Genomic DNA, 6817 nt, shown 5'->3' on the forward strand with positions numbered 1-6817 from the left:
CGACGCTATACTCTCTCAGTGGCGCACTCCAACTAGAATGGAAATGCTGCTTAGGCCGACGCTGGAAGTGTGCGGCGACGCCCTCTGAGCTTTGCTACTGGCGGTGGTGGTGGTGTCGACTATATCGTTCCAGTGCACACACGCACACACAAACACTCGTATGCATGCTTTCGCCTTTCGCTTCTCCGCCTAAGCAAGGAGAGTAAACAAACAACCACACACACACACACGCACGCACACTCATACAGTTACAGCAGCTGGAAGTGCGCTGCGTTGCCCGCCAATCAGAGCGCGCCATTCGATTCGTGTATGACGTAGCCGCTTCTGTTCTTTAGCGCTTCCTGTGTCCCTCCATTGACAGGTGCGACTTTTATTAGCACCATGCCATTTGAGCCAAACAAAAGAAAGGAAAAACGAAATGGAAATACGACCATTAATTACTTCTTATTTTCACGCTTCCCATGGCAGGGGTAGTGTTTCATTTTGGGCACGCCCATTTGTTTTGTTTGGCTAGTCGGCTGTTTGTTTACCTTTCTGCCGAGCGACTCTATGCCGACTCTCATTCAATATGAACAACGATCGTGACGCAGCAACAACAACACCAAAATAATATACAAAAAACTAAGTTGGCCTATATTTTTGCTGAGATAAGTATTGTTTCAAACAGATAAGCAGCAAAAAGAGTTCTCAACTTTTAACTGTTGCTTAAAGTAGACACAAATTTATAAGTAATTAAAGTATATTCTAAAAGCATAAGAAAAAAATATAAAGTACACACAAATTTTTAAATAATTTTAGTATTTGTAAAAATATTTTTAAAGGTTCTTAAAAATAAAATTGAAATATGGATTAATATTTCCTAATGACAAATAATAAATATTGTTCTTAGAAATAAAAATTAAATAATATAGAATAGAGCAAAAATTAAAAGAAGAATTTAAAACTTAGTCCACAAATAATAATACGAAATTGTATTCAGATATAAATATTTCTTACTGAAGAGTGATATGGAAGCCAGTATTATATTTAAGAAATAATGATTATCCATTTATTGACAAATAATCTGTTAGCTTAAAGTAAAAAAGGTAATGATAAAAAAATGTTTCTACCATATAGAACTAGACATCACAAAATGCTTTACCTTCCAACTTTTCCGTTATATTATTCAATAAAAAAGTCATAAAACCAAAGTACTTTAGGTTTTAAAACTTAGCTAAGGTATTTTTAGAGCCTGCTAAGTAACGAAAAGCAGTTTTGATCACATTTCATATCAAACTTCAGTTGCAGTTAAGGAACTCTCAAAACTTTTTATACCAAATCAAATGCATCTAAAATTTTCATAAAATATGAAAAATGTTCCACTTAAATGCGCTAGCCCCAAAAGCATATACCAAATATATATGCACCTCAACATATATATTTATATACTTAAATGTATATGCGTATACATATATATAATTTAACGAGCTAGATTTTTTATAGTGGCAACACCCAGAGCGAAATAATAGAAAGACGTCACAGCGGGCGCATCAAGTGCGTATTCACTGTAATTTTTTTTTGTGGTCGCGCCGAGGTGCTGAAGCTTGTGTTTGGCAAACTTGTTTCTCTGTTTACTTTTTATGATAATGTCATAAAAGCGAATTAACCTATAAAACCGAAAAGTGTGCGCCTTACATGATGGAATTGCGACATAAGGTCTGGGCGTGTCCTTGCCAAAGCGAAAGATATATGGTTGTCAGAGAGAGGACGAGGGCGAGGGCGAGCGTCGAGCGTCGAGTGTGGGCTTAAAGCAGCAGCTGACCAAAACAAATGCAGGTTAACAAATTTAAAGGGATGCAAGAGAAAATCGCGAATGGGAGCAGCAGGAGGAAAATGAAAAGTGGCAGGCAGCAGCAGGAGGCGTTGCAGAAGCAGAAACAGGAAAAAGCAATAGAAGAAGAAGCAGGAGCTGAGCTGCAGGTGCAGGATCAGCAGGAGGTGAAGGGGAGGAGCAGAACAAGAGACGTAGGAGAAACTGCAGCAGCAGAGGTAAGAGTAAGAGCTACAGTTGTAGCAGGAGTAACAGAAAGTGCAGGAGCAAGGGCAGAGGGGAGCAGCAGCAGGAGTAGCTACATCAACATCATCTGCCAGGGCAAGGAGCAGGAGCAGCAGCGGCAGCAGGAGCGGCAGCGGCAGCGGGAGCGGGAGCAGTCAAAGCCACTTCAAAGTGTCCCTCTGGGGTGTTAAGTACAATATTTGCTCTGTTGCGCGCACTTTTTGCGAGTCAACTGCAATCAATCAATGGGTCGGACGTAACCGTCCAGCTGTGGACGGACCGATGGATGCTTGGGTTGGACGCTTGGAGTGGCAACCACATGGGGCGTTTCCATTTGCAACCGCCACACATTGACCACCCTCGGCGCTCAGTGCCATGCCCCAGAAGTAGTACGACACTCTTTCCCTTCCTTTCATACACTTTCTCTCCCCTCTCTCTCTCTCTCTCTCTCTCACTCTTTGTGCTTTTCTATCAATGCTCAGTGCTCTGGCCTTAGGCATATCTTATGCAATCGAGTTTTTTTGGCCCTTGCACAAGTATGAAATCAGTTGCCGCCACTTAAATCTATTTTGACAATTGAGCTGTCTGACAGCGTTCACTTTTCACGCATATAAATGTCAGCCAAATGCATCCCCTATCCACATACATACATGTATATACTCTGCCTTGCAGCCCTCTCTCTCTATCTCTCTCACTCTCTCTTTCGACCATTAGCTGGAACGCGCATTTTATGCTGTTTTAATTGCAACATCTGTCACTGCGGTTTATGCATATATCAATTTCAAAATAGCTGCCAAATGGCAACGGCAATGATTCGAACCCAAGCCCGAACCCAATCCCAGACCCAAACCCAGATTTGAACCCATGCCCATACAGAAAGTACCACCATGAAAAATGAATTATTTTTATTTTTATTATTTTCGCCTCGCAAACTCATGCGACAAAACTGTCACAACATTCGCTTCTGACACGACAGCCCAGCTGAAGACGAGGGCTGTGTGTGGCAGTGGCAGAGGCAGAGGAGCAGAGGCAGAGGCTGCGGCAGTAACTGTGGCAGCAACACTCAATGTGGCAGCAGCAGCAGCAGCTTGACAAGGAGGATGAGCCACGCACTATGCGAAAGCATTGTTTTTTGGCATTGTTGCAGTTGTTGTTGTTGTTGTTGTCATTGTCCGCATTGCCGACTTTAATGGATGTCAGAATACATAAAAATTGTCAAAGGGAAATATGGCGCTGTTACATAATTGATTTCCATTATAAAACAACAACAAAAATCACAAAAAAAAAAATAAAATAAAATAAAATTGTTTGCTCAAAAAATGATTTGACTGGTGTTTGGAGAGCAGCTTTTAGACTATTAAATAAAACATGGAAATTTATCATGTTTAGTTATAAATAACAAAGCATTGAGTTGGATTTATACTATATTTTTAGCTATAAATAAAAAGGCCTAGCAATATGTATGCTTTATATAGTTATGAATAAAAGATTGAGTTATTTTGATATATTCATACTCTTGAAAAATGTCTGTAATAATATTCTACTAGTAATAATAATATTATACCAGTAATTTCTTAATTTGTATAATTTGTCTTATTGCCTAACAATTTTCTAATATATTTATATTCTTGCAAATTAATGCTCTGTTTAAGAAGAATATGTCTAAGGTCCAGCACTCATATTTTAGCTTAACAAAATATATATAATAAATAAATAAAAATCCAATTGCAATAAATTGAAGCTATAAGAACTGTAACTCCATAAAAGCTCATAAGACCTTCAAGCCCATCAAAATATATTTAAGGCTGAGAAAGATCTGTGAAAACAAGTTAAGCCGTGCCAACAGATTTCGTTAGCTCAAATCGTTAGCTGAAGTGCCTCATCCTTGGCTGGAAGGCAAGTCATTATAATTGACAGCTTAATAGGCATATGATCGGGGCCTTTTCCGATTTCAATTGACAACACGAAATGTTAATGCAGTTAGCAAGTGCAAAACATTTAATGTATTTGCAGTTGGCAGACGCGTGTCGCGCGATGTAATTGCGAGCAGACTCTTAAGCGCCAGGGCAAACACAATGAGTGCCTTTGCGCGGGCTGAGAGGATAATGTTGAGCGGCTGCTCAGCAGCAGAGGATTGCCCAAATGAGTTTGTCAATCAAAATGCAAATGTCAGTGGAAAAGTGACATAATCCCACTTGGGAGCTGTGAGCTGAGAGCTCTGAGCTGTGAGCTGTGAGCTCAGAGCTGAGCTAAGCCAAACGAAACGAACCGAAATCCCGGTGCGAGTTAAAGCGTTTGACCGCAGCCGTCAGAGCGCAGTCGAGGGAGGGAATGCAACGGAAATAGCAACAGATGACGACGAGGATGACATTGATGTGTGAGCAGGAGAGAGAGAGAGAGACAGAGACAGGCATGACAGCCATTGAGAGCGAGCGAAACGGCTAGATGGGCGGTGGGTGGGGTTGTTAAATTGCAATAATCGGCTCTTGAGCTCAGCGAAAGCAGCGAACAACGTTTATGTTTTATGTGCTCATTTATAATGCGTGCTGCTCATTTGGTAATGGTTCGATAATGACACAAGTATAAGCAAAGAGAGCGAGAGAGAAAGAGAGAGAGAGAGAGAGAGAGAGTGAGAGTACTTAAAATGACAACCAAGCAATGCGTGGAAAACTGGACATCTGTTTGATAAAGCAAAATGTGTAGAGAGTGTGTGTGTGTGTGTGTCGAGTGTGTGGAGAGTATGTGCAGAGTTGCCCATTTGACAATAAATCTCAAACACTTGTGTAAGAGGAAACCTTTCTGACAGCTCTGCCGAGATCTGCAGCGGCAACCACGTCGATCAGCTTGCATGTAGCTTTAGGCGCCACTCGCCGGGGGTCAACAGGCGGCCGGAGGCAAAAAGAGACAAGAAGTTCAAATGGGAAAGAGGAAGCAGGCAAAACACAACTAGCCAGCCAGCCAGCCAGCCAGCCACGACTTCGATGTGACTGAAATAGATAGACACCGTCTGTGGACAGACCCGCAGACGGACGCAGTCAGTCTAAGTCGCCAGCAGAGAGAAAAAAGAGTCATAAAAGTGAATAAGCCCCATTCCCAATTGCCAATTATACTGCAAGCAGACCCCGCCATGACAAGACAAACGTTGCCAGCTATCGACGATCGTTGCCGTTGTCAGCCATTCGGCATAGGCCGACTGAGCGACTGCATGTGAGGGGCGCTGCAGCAGCAGCAGCAACTTGGAGCTTGGAGCTTCACGACGGATTCCATTGCGCGCCTGTCTACGAGGCCCCCAAAAAAAGTTTTCCCTCGACGTTCAAATTCTCCGGCGAATCGTGGCACAAAACGCCTCGAATCTATTTTTCCCCCCCTCTCACTCTCTCCCTCTCTTTTCTTATATAATATATTTCATTTAATTTGCGGCGCTTATCAGGCGCCAGGCCCAAAGACAATCGGTGACAATGGCTCAATCGTACTACAAATGAATGCCAACTATCGTGCCATGGCTAACACACACACACACAGTCACAGTCACACACACACACACACCTTTGAGTGTTAACGTGGCGTTGTCAAAATTATTTAGATTTCAGACTCGATTTTGGGCACTCGTCGTTACGTTATTTTAGAATGCAAGTTTGCTTTAAGTCTTATGTTAGCCAATTAATCGAAAAGATCAACTAAATAAATATGTATTTTCCAAATACTTATAAAAACGTGCTCTTGAGATCTCTGGCTGGCTAGTTGTCTTCTTGTCAAGCTCCATAAGATTAGAACTCCCTCTTATAATTTTGATGTATAGACCTCTTTTTGCCACAGTTATTCTTCTGCTCTCTCTCTCTCTCTCTCTCTCTCTCTCTCTCTCTCTCTCTCTAATCTACTCAGTTCTATACTTTTCTAAACTTGCCGCTCTCCCTCTCACTGTCTCTCTCTCTCCCTCTCTCTCTCTCTCTCTCTGTCTCTCTCTCTCTAAATATATATATTTCCGTATTCAATCTGCAGCTCATTCTCAGTTGGGGAACATTAATTCATATAACTGCTCATATGTTTTCTACCCACACAAAGTATATCGTACCTCCTCCTCTACCCGTCATTGTCTTTGTCTTAAATTTCTACACTTTTAGCCATTTCACAAAAAGCCAAATTAACTTGATGTCTTCAAATGTCTTGTGGGAGACGTACGAGTTTTGTGGTTTTCCAACGAAATTATACAGTTTGTAATTGCAATATGCAAATGAATATGCGCTTGTCGACTCCAAAGCACATACGTACACATGTACATACGTATATATTGGGCCACTGGGTGGGCGCAGTCAGACGACAACAGCAACAACAACAACAACAGCAGCAGCTACAACAACAACAGCAAAGTCAGCTTGACATTTGAAACTTGAAATGTAAGTGAAAGATACAATCCCAATCTGTGTAGCCGTCGCTCTCATCGACATCGAAGCCCCAGACATTGTGCACAGACAACATAAGAACAGAAAGAGACAGTGAGAAAGAGAGAGGGAGAGAGATGCAGGGAGAGAAAGAGATAGGAAGATTCCTAAACTCTCGCATGTGCACATGATAAATGACGGCCTTTCGACAATTGCCTTCGCAATCGCATTTGGCAAATCGAAAATGAAATTAACACTTCTCCCCACACATCCAGATAGAGCCCCATTGTACAATTACAATTACGATTCACAGATCTGGCAAAAGCCGCCCACAAAACAAACTGTTCGGATGCTTAATCTCCTTTCTCTGAGTCTCCCAGTCGACAATGACAGTTGCGGTCAA

Source organism: Drosophila arizonae, chromosome 4, assembly GCF_054131065.1.
Source record: "Drosophila arizonae isolate 15081-1271.41 chromosome 4, UAZ_ARI_1.0, whole genome shotgun sequence".
NCBI lineage: Eukaryota > Metazoa > Arthropoda > Insecta > Diptera > Drosophilidae > Drosophila > Drosophila arizonae.